Raw genomic sequence first — 14104 nt, 5'->3', positions numbered from 1 at the left:
AGGACTTTCGAGATTTTTGGTTTGGGAGCATGTTGGGAGCCTCTAGAACACTTTAGAAGGCTCAGAAAAATGAGGACCTCAAAAATGTCCTCATTTTTCTGAGAGTCCTCATTTTGTGAGTGTGTTATCATAAAATTGTCCTAAGATGTCATGAAAACAAGTACACACACACACACACACACACACACACAAACACACACACACACACACACACACAACAGGAGTTATAAGGTTAATGGGCATCCAGTCAGTTAGCTAGTTAGTACCTTGGGTTCAATATCGGCACATGCACATATGGCAAAATAACCAGTTTCTCTCATTACATTTCAAACAGGACAGTGGTAACAACAGCAGGCTACGGACAATGTTAAGTTTTAGATTTTAAATAGGCTGTATACATTTCAATGAGATCAACAGGGCAGTCAAATATCGCTAATTTTACTACAGAGCAAACATTGTCGGAAAACACGTTTTCAACTAGGGCTGCCACAAACGATTATTTTGATAGTCGACTAGTCACCGATTATTTTTGTAATTAGTCGACTAATCAGATCATGCATCCATTGGATGTACAGCTTACAGCTTATTGCACCAGCATGCATCTGCTCTTATATAACTATCATTAGCTTACAGCTTTAAGTGTTTAAGGTATGTGCTAACTAAAAATAAAGACAAGATGATAGTTTATTAAATTTGAATGAAATTTGCAGATTGTTTCAGTGAAGTTTAATAAACTCATTGTTATCTAAAATATAACAGGACACCGGAGTATATTCTCGAGCATCTCACACTTCTGATAATCAGTTGTCTGCTTGACGTTTATTCAGCTGTGTAAAAACTATAACTTTAATCTCAGCCTAACCAATTTACTCAGGAACAAATAAAATACTAAAAAAAAAAGCCAAACAAAAACATTTTTAAGTTATCTAAGTGACTTATATATGTTTAACCTGAGTAGCAAAAGACCGCAGTGGGTTTGAAAACGATTTGCCGGGAGTCCGGTGTTCTCAGCGGCTCTAGTGAGCCTTGCCCCCGGCTAGCTATCAAGTTAGTCGGTAACAGATGTCTCCGAAAACGTCAGAGCGCTTCTGAAAATATGTGGTGTCTTGATAAACTGAGCAGATATTTGAGGTTTACACAGCTACATTCTCGCCTGAAAATATGCTAAACGTTTATTTTGTGACCCAGAAAGAATAATAAGAGTAATATTAAAACTAACTAGCTGCCGCCATTGTTGGAAACTGAGCTGGGCCGCGCTATGAATTCTGGGACACAGCTCCTTCTTCGGGGTTTAACGGCAGCTGGCATCCTTGTACATGCAGTGCTGCCATCTTCTGTTTCAGTCCGTTATTACACTCTTAAATTCTACTACTTGTTCCTGCGTCTTTTGTGATCTTACAAATCTTCAAAATGACGTGTCGACTATTAAATCAGTGATAGTCGACGTAATCGTGACTAGTCGACTAATCGTGGCAGCCCTATTTTCAACACAGCAGGTTATGTGGTGTAATGTTTTTCAGTTAAAAAGAAACATGGTCTGACTCCTACCTAACTATATGAAGAGTAACTGAAAGTTAAATGCAGCTAATATGTCCTGTTATGAGCCAGGCACTTCCACCTCCGCTCTGCTACGTCTCAGCCACCATAGCTCTGGCAGCAACGGCACTAGAGCATTGACTGTAGAAAACAGTTTTCTACAGTCAATGTGCTAGAGCAAGTAGAAGAGAGCCGAGCTGGAACAAACCATTTTGGGAGGGGGGAGGGGATATCGATACTTTTGTTGTTAAAATGTTCCATCTCAATTAAGTACTGTATGCTTTTTATACTTTTAGTGTGTGTCCCACAAACAGCAAATATTTTCAAAAAAAGTAAGACATCTTTGGGGGTGCTTTGATTCATTTTGGGGGTGCTGAAGCACCTCTAAAACTGGGCTAAAATCGGACCCTTCATAGTTTTTCATATATTGCCAGTGAGAATGTTTAGTAGTTTTTTGTCTGATGATCAAAACCTTAGGAAACAGTTTTAAATAAATACTACTCGGGGTTGGGGGTCATTGCTGATGATGACTTCGACCTCAAAAAGTTTGAGTAAAAACAGTAAGAACTTTTAAAATGTTTCATGTAACAAAATGGTAAAGCTGAAACTTGACAAAAATAGTGACTTCAATTATCCCTCAATAAAAAAAGAAAAATCGCATAATAAATAGGTGTCAGATGCAAAACTTTAATAAATCCTGAATATTCAATTCAATTCAATTCAATTCAATTTTATTTATATAGCGCCAAATCACAACAAAAGTCGCCTCAAGGCGCTTCATAGATACAGAGAAAAGCCCAACAATCATATGACCCCCTATGAGCAAGCACTTTGGCGACAGTGGGAAGGAAAAACTCCCTTTTAACAGGAAGAAACCTCCGGCAGAACCAGGCTCAGGGAGGGGCGGCCATCTGCTGCGACCGGTTGGGGTGAGAGAAGGAAGACAGGATAAAAGACATGCTGTGGAAGAGAGACAGAGATTAATAACAGATATGATTCAATACAGAGAGGTCTATTAACACATAGTGAGTGAGAAAGGTGACTGGAAAGGAAAAACTCAATGCATCATGGGAATCCCCCGGCAGCCTACATCTATTGCAGCATAACTAAGGGAGGATTCAGGGTCACCTGGTCCAGCCCTAACTATATGCTTTAGCAAAAAGGAAAGTTTTAAGCCTAATCTTAAAAGTAGAGATAGTGTCTGTCTCCCGAATCCAAACTGGAAGCTGGTTCCACAGAAGAGGGGCCTGAAAACTGAAGGCTCTCCCTCCCATTCTACTTTTAAATACTCTAGGAACAACAAGTAGGCCTGCAGAGCGAGAGCGAAGTGCTCTAATAGGGTAATATGGTACTACAAGGTCATTAAGATAAGATGGGGCCTGATTATTTAAGACCTTGTATGTGAGGAGCAGGATTTTGAATTCAATTCTGGATTTAACAGAAAGCCAATGAACGGAAGCCAAAACAGGAGAAATATGCTCTCTCTTTCTAGTCCCTGTCAGTACTCTTGCTGCAGCATTTTGGATTAGCTAAAGGCTTTTCAGTGAGTTTTTTGGACATCCTGATAATAATGAATTGCAGTAGTCTATGGAGGACCACAAGAGCCACGCGCATCGAAATAAAAAATCCTGTGCTTAATTAATGAATTGTAGAATAAAATCTGCATTTGTAAATTCATTTTTGAATTCCAATTTAATAAACTGATTTTTAAAATGCTTTTTAAGTCTTCATTTCAAAAAACATTTTCGAATTGCACTTTAATAAACTGCATTTCAAAAACCTTTTTCGAATTGCACTTTAATAAACTGCATTTCAAAAATCTTTTTCGAATTGCACTTTAATAAACTTCATTTCAAAAACCTTTTTCGAATTGCACTTTAATAAACTTCATTTCAAAAACCTTTTTCGAATTGCACTTTAATAAACTTCATTTCAAAAATCTTTTTCGAATTGCACTTTAATAAACTTCATTTCAAAAATCTTTTTCAAATTGCACTTTAATAAACTTCATTTCAAAAACCTTTTTTGAATTGCACTTTAATAAACTTCATTTCAAAAACCTTTTTTGAATTGCACTTTAATAAACTGCATTTCAAAATTTTTTTTCGAATTGCACTTTAATAAACTGCATTTCAAAAACCTTTTTCGAATTGCACTTTAATAAACTGCATTTCAAAAACCTTTTTCAAATTGCACTTTAATAAACTGCATTTCAAAATCCATTTCCCTTTCCTGTTCGCTCAGGGATTAACATGTGGATTAGCATTTGGATTAGCAGTTGGATTAACAACTTCATTTTAAAAATCCTGCTGCTATTCAAATGAGCCACAAATAACTGAGGCCATCTCTCCTGCATGAAGTCCAGGTGCTGGTTTTCCAGTGTGTGCGTCTGATGGCCCAAAGCTGACTCAGAGCCGTAACACCATCAATGGCTGCAGTATGGAACAGGTGTGAGTGTGTCCTCATCTCCCAGAGGAGTCCAAATTGTCATCAAACAGCCCTACAGACACAAAAATTTGAAAATATAAACAACCAGACTATCAGCAGTGATTTAAGTACTTTAAGACCTCTGTGAAAATCATTTACAGTATATATCACAGGATTTAAGGCCTTTATGATCACAGAGCATACAGAGAAAAGTACTAAACTGAATCAATTTTAGCTTTCGTTTCTCATGACGTATATTGTATTAATAATTACATTTCATTATCTGTAGCTTTACCACACATTTGCCACACAGGTGTAGATACTGTAGGTTCAGTGAATGCTTAGATTGCACTGATTAGAATATACTGGACATTCAAAGCTAAGATTCAGCGCACTGTGTTAGAGGCTGGGATTTGATGAATTCATCATATATACAACCTTTGATCATCGTTTATGTCCAGTTGAATGAATCTGTGCACTCACATATTAAATGAGCTGAAATCAGTAGTGTGATCTTGAGTCTTTATATGCTGAATGAGAGAACTGAAAGCTGTTATTTTAAATCAGCCTGTCTCAGTTGTTTTAACTCACAAGTATCACAAAGTAATGTGGTAACATCTGGACTGACGAGTTTACTGTCAGCATTTTAATCGCTAGTTTAAAGGCTGTAGGCTGCAGCCGTTGCTCTAACACTGTATAAATGTAACAGGCCTCAGTGCTGGTTCTAATAGTTTGAGCTGCTTCCAGCTTTATTTGTGAAGAGCACAGCAGCTTACAAAACACGTAGCTAGCTCGTACAGCTGCGGCGTAAAACTTTCATAAGCTAAGATGACCTTAAAATAACGGGGCTATGTGCGGTGATGCTAGCGTTAGCCACGTTAGCACGTTACCTTCACAGGTGGTCAGACTTTGTAAACAGGCACTCAGCCAGAGGTTGGGCTCTCCCTTTCGCTGCAGGGTCCCTTCATTCTTCACATATCCTTGTCGAGCCGAGTGTAAATCCCGAGGCCGAACGGCCTTTGTACAAGCACACAGGCTTCTTAGCAGGGCGAAGCTATGAGCTAGAAAAATCCAGGCTGGCAGACAGCCTGTGTCTGACCAACCAATCAGAGAGCTCCTTACATCCCACGGTGTGGCTCATTTGAATAGCAGCAGGATTTTTAAAATGAAGTTGTTAATCCAACTGCTAATCCAAATGCTAATCCACATGTTAATCCCTGAGCGAACAGGAAAGGGAAATGGATTTTGAAATGCAGTTTATTAAAGTGCAATTCGAAAAAGGTTTTTGAAATGCAGTTTATTAAAGTGCAATTCAAAAAAGGTTTTTGAAATGAAGTTTATTAAAGTGCAATTCGAAAAAGATTTTTGAAATGAAGTTTATTAAAGTGCAATTCGAAAAAGGTTTTTGAAATGCAGTTTATTAAAGTGCAATTCGAAAAAGGTTTTTGAAATGAAGTTTATTAAAGTGCAATTCGAAAAAGATTTTTGAAATGAAGTTTATTAAAGTGCAATTCGAAAAAGGTTTTTGAAATGCAGTTTATTAAAGTGCAATTCGAAAAAGGTTTTTGAAATGAAGTTTATTAAAGTGCAATTCGAAAAAGGTTTTTGAAATGCAGTTTATTAAAGTGCAATTCGAAAAAGGTTTTTGAAATGAAGTTTATTAAAGTGCAATTCGAAAAAGGTTTTTGAAATGAAGTTTATTAAAGTGCAATTCGAAAAAGGTTTTTGAAATGCAGTTTATTAAAGTGCAATTCGAAAATGTTTTTTGAAATGAAGACTTAAAAAGCATTTTAAAAATCTGTTTATTAAATTGGAATTCAAAAATGAATTTACAAATGCAGATTTTATTCTACAATTCATTAATTAAGCACAGGATTTTTTATTTCGATGTGCGTGGCTCTTGTGGTCCTCCATAGTAGTCCAGCCTGGAAGTAATAAATGCATGAACTAGTTTTTCAGCGTCACTCTGAGACAGGATATTTCTAATTTTAGAGATGTTGCGCAAATGGAAGAACGCAGTCTTACATATTTGTTTAATATGTGCGTTGAAGGACATATCCTGGTCAAAAATGACTCCAAGGTTCCTCACAGTGTTACTGGAGGCCAAGGTAATGCCATCCAGAGTAAGAATCTGGTTAGATACCATATTTCTAAGCTTTTCAGCGCCGAGTACAATGACCTCAGTTTTATCTGAGTTAAGAAGCAGAAAGTTAGTGGCCATCCAAGTCTTTATGTCTTTAAGACATTCCTGCAGTTTAACTAATTGGTGTGTGTTATCTGGCTTCATGGACAGATAGAGCTGGGTGTCATCTGCATAGCAGTGAAAATGTATGCTATGTCTTTTAATGATGCTGCCTAGGGGAAGCATGTATAATGTAAACAGAATTGGTCCTAGCACTGAACCCTGTGGAACTCCATAATTAACCTCAGTGTGTGAAGAGGACTCTCCATTTACATGCACAAATTGGAGTCTATTAGATAGATATGATACAAACCACTGCAGTGCAATACCTGTAATACCTACAGCATGTTCTAATCGCTCTAATAGGATATTATGGTCAACAGTATCGAATGCTGCACTAAGGTCAAGAAGGACAAGCACAGAGATGAGTCCACTGTCACAGGCCATAAGAAGATCATTTGTAACCTTCACTAAAGCTGTTTCTGTGCTATGATGAACTCTGAAACCTGACTGAAACTCTTCAAATAAACCATTCCTCTGCAGATGATCTGTTAGCTGTTTGACAACTACTCTTTCAAGGAGTTTTGATATGAAAGGAAGGTTGGAGATTGGCCTATAATTAGCTAAGACTGCTGGGTCTAGAGATGGCTTTTTGAGTAAAGGTTTAACTGCAGCCACCTTGAAGGCCTGTGGTACATAGCCGATTATTAGAGATAGGTTGATCATATATAAGATCGAAGAATTAATCAATGGCAGGACTTCTTTGAGCAGTTTTGTAGGAATGGGGTCTAAAAGACACGTTGATGGTTTGGAGGAAGTAATTATTGAAGTTAACTCAGAAAGATCGATTGGAGAAAAAGAGTCTAACTTAACATCAATGGTACTAAGAGTAGCTGTAGATAATATTACATCTGTGGGATGATTATTGGTAATTTTTTCTCTAATGATAAAAATTTTATTTGTGAAGAAGTTCATGAAGTCATCATTAGTTAATGTTAAAGGGATGGTTGGCTCAAAAGAGCTCTGACTTTTTGTCAGCCTGGCTACAGTGCTGAAGAGAAACCTGGGGTTGTTCTTATTTTCTTCAATCAGTGATGAGTAGTAAGCTGTTCTGGCTTTGCGGAGGGCTTTCTTATAAAGCAACAAACTATTTCTCCAGGCTAAATGATGATCCTCTAAATTTGTGACACGCCATTTCCTCTCCAGATTACGAGTCATCTGCTTTAGGGTACGTGTTTGAGAATTATACCACGGGGTCAGGTACTTCTGATTAGAGACCTTAGTTTTCACTGGAGCTACAGTATCCAGAGTCGTACGTAGTGAGGAGGTGAAATTATTAACAAGATAATCGACCTCTGTTGGGGTAGCGTTCAGATAGCTGCTCTGCTCTGTGTTGGTACAGGGCATTGACGATGATAACAGTGGCTGGATTATATTCTTAAACTTAGTTACAGCGCTTTCAGAAAGACACCTACTTTGATAAAGTCCACTCTCCACTGCTGCGTAATCAATTATTGTAAATGTAAATGTTATCAAGAAATGATCAGACAGGAGAGGGTTTTCAGGAAACACTGTTAAATGTTCAGTTTCTATGCCATATGTTAAAACAAGATCTAGAGTGTGATTAAAGTGGTGGGTGGGTTCTTTTACAATTTGAGAGAAACCAATTGAGTCTAACAACAGATTAAATGCCATGTTGAGGCTGTCATTTTTAGCATCAACATGGATGTTAAAATCACCCACAATAATTATTTTATCCGAGCTCAGAACTAAATTAGATAAAAAGTCTGAGAAACCAGACAGAAACTCTGTGTAAGTCCCAGGTGGACGATAGATGATAACAAGTAAGACTGGTTTCTGAGTTTCACAGCTGGGGTGGACAATGTTAAGCATCAGGCTTTCAAATGAATTAAAAGTCTGTCTTGGTCTTTCATTAATTAATAGACTGGTGTGAAAAATTGCTGCCACACCGCCCCCTCGACCTGTGCTTCGAGATTTCTGGTAGTTAGAATGACTCGGGGGTGTTGATTCATTTAAACTAACATAATCATCCTGCTGCAACCAGGTTTCTGTAAGGCAGAGTAAATCAATTTGTTGATCAATTATTAAGTCATGTACTAACAGAGACTTGGAGGAGAGAGACCTAATATTTAATAATCCACATTTCACTGTTTTACTCTTTGGTTCAGATGTGGATACTGTATTGTTCTTTCTTTGTAAATGTTTAAGTTGTTTGTTGCTGGTTTTTAGTTTGTTTTTTGTCTTTTTGGAAGCAGACACAGTCTCTATGGAGATGGGTTTTTGGGGGGGTAGCAGGAGGAGAGAAGCTGCAGAGAGGCGTGTAAGACTGCAACTCTGCTTCCTGGTCCCAACTCTGGATAGTCATATTTTGAGGGGTTTAATAAATTTGTCGATATTTCTAGAAATGAGAGCTGCTCCATCCAAAGTGGGGTGGATGCCATCTCTCCTAACAAGACCAGGTTTCCTCCAGAAGGTTTGCCAATTATCTATGAAGCCCACATCATTTCTGGGACACCACTCAGACAGCCAGCAATTTAAGGAGAACATGCGGCTAAACATGTCACTCCTGGTCTGATTGGGGAGGGGACCAGAGAAAACTACAGAGTCCGACATTGTTTTGGCAAAGTTGCACACCGATTCAATATTGATTTTAGTGACCTCCGAGTGGCGTAACCGGGTGTCATTACTGCCGACGTGAATTATGATTTTACTGAATTTACGTTTACCCTTAGCCAGCAGTTTTAAATTTCCTTCAATGTCGCCTGCTCTGGCCCCTGGAAGACAATGACTATGGTTGACCGTGTCTCTAGCTTCACATGTCTGAGAACAGAATCACCAATTACCAGAGTTTGACCCCCAGCGGGTGTGTCACCGAGTGGGGAAAAACGGTTAGACACATGAACGGGTTGGTGGTGTACCTGGGGCTTCTGTTTAGGACTATGCTTCCTCCTCACCGTTACCCAGCCGCCCTCTTTCCGCAGCTGCTTGGGATCTGCCGGGGAACAGCTAGCGGGGCCTACGCTATCTTCGGCTGCACCAGCTACAGGGGCCTGGCTAGCTAAGGGTGAGTGAAGGGTGCAAACCCGAGTCTCCATTTCAGTAATCCTGGCCTCCAGAGCTGCAAATATGCTACATTTGTTACAGATATCATTACTGCTAAAGGAGGCCGAGGAGTAACTAAACATCTGACACAATGAGCAAGAAAGTGCAGAAGGGACAGGTGAAGTAGCCATGGTGCTAACGAGTCGGCTACGAGCAAAGCTAGCGAAACAGTACAGAGACAGTGAGTGAATACTTTGGCTATAAATTAGGTAGTGAGTACACAGAAAGTGTGCTTCGGATGAAGCACGTGAAGATTATACTGTGAAAAAAGAATGTATTTAAAAGTTGTTAATTAAACTGCTAAGCAAATAAGCTACTCAGAAACACCACTGTGTTTGAGCAGGAACAGGAAGCGATACTATACCACAGAGCGAGCGAACACCAAGTGAGTAACACCATACGACAGTCAGAAACATTTAATTGTGTCCCTGTTTAACGGTTAGACAATTGTAGGAAATGTGATGATTCTTAAAGTGTTTAAACAGCAGACTATTCCAAATCAAATGAATATAAACCCATAACTGAGTCATTGATTTGCTTGCTTCATTTACTACCTTTTCCCTGAATAACACTGAAAATAATTTATATTTTAAGTTTTTAAGATACTGACAAATAAGCAAAAATACATCTGAAATATGAGTAGACCGAGGTCATTAGAAAATGTGAGGTTTGTATAGCTGAATTGAGCTGCACACACACTCAGGTTTGTTACACTACCTGTACGAATTTATCTCCGTCCTTCTTCTGAATAGAGAACAGACGACAAGCATACAAATTTTGCAAAACAATCATCATTCCTTTTTGACTTTGCTTCTGTAAAATAACTTATGGAACAGAAACCTGACTGCTGAAATAAAAATGGTAAATACTAGCAGAATAACTGTCAGCAGAAAGGCTGCCACATCGATCGAGTAGTACTGGATGCTGGACATCTTGTAAGACTCCGTCCTTAAGTGCGCCGCTCCTTTGTGCCGCATGACAAACTCGATCCAGAACATGGCTCGGTCCAGCGGTTTCATAGGCTGATCTCTTTGGATGCTGGACAGCTCCTTCATCTTCTCCCTGTAGGATGGTTGGTAGAGTACCTCCTTTAGCGCCTCCAAGAAGTTTTCTTTGTTCACTGTTGCAATATCAAGGACTTTGGCCACACCTCTTGCTTTCATCCTGAAGAAGTTATCAGCCTGGTCAAACATAAGGGGCAGGCCAACCAGGGGCACACCGTGGTAAACGGCCTCCTGTATCCCATTGGTGCCTCCGTGGGCCACAAACACTCTGGTCTTGGGGTGACCCAGGAGGTCATTTTGGGGCAACCAGTCCAAGATTAATGTGTTATTACCAAGGGTGGATGGTCTTTTGCCTTTGTGCCTCCAAATCACCTTCTGAGGAAGCTCTGCAAAAGCAGCAGCAATGTCTTCAGCGATGTCCTCTGGAAGTTCTTCTACCAGTGTCCCCATTGTCATCACAATGACACCATGTTCACCCGAGCTGTGCACAAAGTCCTCTAGCTCTTTAGACAGGGGCTTGGAGGGTTTGCACTGAAATCCTGACATGTAGACAACGTTTGGCATTGTGGGTCGAGGGAACTCAAAGGTGAAATCGTTTCTCATCAGCCAGATGTCTGCTGACTGAAACAGCTCCATGTAATGTACATCACTGCCAAAATGACGATGGACAAATGGTTTGTAAGTTGATTCTGTGACATACCGAGTATGTAAAGTTGAGAAGAAAAAGTAGAGCATATTCTGGAAACGCTGAATGAAAGTCATCTTGTCAGTCAGCTCTGACCCTGGTATGGGAATGTAAGAGAGTGGGGAAGGTGCAATTGCAAAATGGCCATCACCCCGAATAGTCCATCGGACATTAAAGACAAGTGGAAGACCCAAACGGTGAGCCATAAGAACACCTGTACCAATTGCAGGATCAGTCAGAACCAAATCATATTTGGCATCACAGAGGCTCTGCATCAGCTTGGTATCGTCAAACATTCCCTCCACCATCTCAAGCACCTTGACATTCATTTGATACAACTGTTTCATTAAGACATGCTCCATCGATAATCGAGTCCACAGTGAAGCACTTTGTTGACGCATGGTCAGTGTTTCTATTACAAATGCCCCAAAGTGCTCTTTATCAAATCCAGCCGAGAAATTTATAGGGATGGTCTTGTAGTGAGGGGACTCTGACTTGATGCTCCAGGTGTCGTTTGGCCGCACCACTGTGACTTCATGACCTCTGGAGTGAAGCTCTTTGATGATGATATTCATGTTGATCCAGTGACTTCCATCCACAGGGAACACCAAGACTTTCCCTCCATTTACCAACAATGTAGAGCATAGCAGCACTGCAAGTGCCAGCAAGTTTGGATGGCACATCTCTGAAAGAGAGTCTGACAAAGATGTCAAGATGTTAGATCGTTTCTTATGAGCAAGGGGTTTGAGTTCAAGAGCTTGTATCACCCTAATAACTAATGAGAGACATACTTGAGATAAAGTTTAAGTTGGGAAAATATGGACTGGCCAATATTTAAACTTGACCACTGCAGGCCAGACATATTTGCCAACTCTGCTTTGGTTTTGGCTTCGATAAGATAAAAACTTAGATTTAAAGGTTAAGATACAGATTTGAATTATTATCTTAAAGTCATGAGCTTCTTACAGCAGTGATCATCCCGAATAGTTGATCTCATTATTGATAAGTTACTGATTATTTGCTAGGTTTCGATACCTTTTTAACACCATAGCCACAAGGCAACTGCAAAGGTTTTAAATAAATAGATATTACATATTCTGTTCGTATAGGGTTAATGTCTGGGTTTGGGTCATTGCCGATGAGGACTTAAACCTCCAAAGGTTTAAGAGTAAAAACAATAAGAACTTTTAAAAAGCGTCATGTGATAAAAAAAAAAAAAAAAAGCTCAAATCTGTCAAAATAAAAAAGCAACACTTTTTTTTTTTTTATAAAAAACAACCAAAACGTAAGTTATGAATGTTTAAGAACACATTAGATGTTATCTAGTCATTCTTATTAAACATAAGAATGACAGTTAAATCCAAGAGGCCAATTTATTTTCCTGATTAGAAGTCGGGATGTATTTAAAAAGCTAAATTCTGAGCCTTGTTATTTCACTTTGGGAATGTGGCATTGTAAAATACTGTGGTATTTTACAATGCACATCGTTAGTGATCTAGATTACTAATCTGAGTAAATAACATAACTCAGTCATTTCAGTTTATGTTTGACAGCAAAGGTTGCCGTATAGCTAAAACCACCCTGATTCACACCACCACCAGTCTTTCTACAAAAGATTTCCAGTTGTTTTTCACTAAGCTGAGGCATCCTACTTTAATACTTGCATAGTGGGTATGAAATTATAAAGCAAAATGTAAAAGCTGCCATTGTTTAATGTTAAATGGTAAATGGACTGTATTTGTATAGCGCTTTACTTAGTCCCTATCAAAAAAAATAACTCCATGTTCTCTCTGTATTTAATTTCTGAAAGTCTGAACTTGTGTGACCTTTGAAGCTTCCTTCTTTTTTTTTCGAAAGAAAACACTTTTCCAACCTGAAATGCATCCGATTCCAAAACAATTCATTCTTTTTCTCGCTTTTGTTCCTTGTGATCAGAACAAACTATGACTGTGAATGAGGATAGTTTATATAGTGAGATTCCGCCATGCAATCATAAAGCTCAGCCTTGTTATTGTTGAGAGGAGACATCTGGGAAATATTCTGTTCTTAGCTGGTCGGTCATGCATATTTCAGAACAGAACTCGCAGCGTAACTACACAAAGAAATGCTCTATAACAGCATTAAAGTTATTTGGGGTTTACATTAAAATGCCATTTTATCTTCTAAAAGTCTTGCATATCTTGGGTTTTTGATCTAAGTACTTACCTAGAGCGTCCCTGTAAAAAGATCTCACGTTTCAACCAGAGCCTGTTGTTTGTGTCCAGCCTGCTTCACAGCCCGTCTGAGTGAATGACTGCCGTCGGGCTCTGACGAGCAAAACACCTCTGACCGCATCAGCTCTAAGGTAGCAGGAGTAAGGTTCAGAGCCTTTTGTAGTTTTCAGTAGAGATGGCACGATACCACCTTTTTATGTCCGATACCGATACCGATATCATAAATTTGGATATCTGCCGATACCGATATGAATCCGATATAGTGTGTTTTTTAATCAATAAAACTGTTTTTTTAATATCTTGCTGCTTTTTGTATAAGTTCATACTCAAGTTAAAAAACAACAACAACACTAAAGCTATTCTGTTATACCTGTATGTAAAAAAAACACACTGCACCCAAAATATTTCATAGATCAGCAACACTGATCAATCTAATAAACTTAAACCTACTCCATCCTCCCTATTCTGGTATTTTAAAGAGTACTTAGCAGAAATATTAAGCAACCTAACTAATAGGGTTGCAAACTCCCAGCAAAAGAAAATAGGGAACCACCCCCCACCTCATGATGCTTAATCAACATAATCAACTTTAATTTGATGCAGGGTGAAAAAAATTCACAGAAATCAATTATTTTTCAAGAATAATTAAATAGATTCAACATCTTTCTTCAACAGAATTGCAGACTGCACAGATGGTATTTTCCCAAAGGAAAATGTACTATAGCTTACTAGAGTATATTAGACTTAACAGTTACTATATACAGTAATGGACTTCTATACATTTTACATCAGATTAAAACTTTGGGTGTAAGATTCAGATAATTTTTAAATAATTAAAAGCTCGACATTTTAAATGAGAATAAGAAAGAAAAGTATGTCTTTGTGCCCCCTTTTCCCTGTTCATGCCCTATCGGCCCCCCTGGCTAAACTTTGC

At 38.7% G+C, this 14104-nt stretch overlaps 1 pseudogene across 1 annotated transcript; it reads right to left on the bottom strand.

Moving 5' to 3' along the window:
* Positions 1–9667: 9667 nt before the first annotated feature.
* On the bottom strand, positions 9668–13267 carry LOC148094795 (UDP-glucuronosyltransferase 2A2 pseudogene; annotated as a pseudogene). Its single transcript, XR_015718412.1, has 2 exons — positions 13163–13267; positions 9668–11654 (listed from the first exon to the last, which is right to left on the bottom strand). The product of XR_015718412.1 is annotated as a UDP-glucuronosyltransferase 2A2 pseudogene (transcript).
* Between the last annotated feature and the right edge of the window lie 837 nt (positions 13268–14104).

This window comes from Neolamprologus brichardi, unplaced genomic scaffold (assembly GCF_056152115.1).
Source record: "Neolamprologus brichardi isolate AB-2024 unplaced genomic scaffold, ASM5615211v1 NODE_ptg000166l+_length_33230_cov_1, whole genome shotgun sequence".
Classification (NCBI taxonomy): domain Eukaryota; kingdom Metazoa; phylum Chordata; class Actinopteri; order Cichliformes; family Cichlidae; genus Neolamprologus; species Neolamprologus brichardi.
This window is presented reverse-complemented; position numbering and strand designations above follow the sequence as displayed.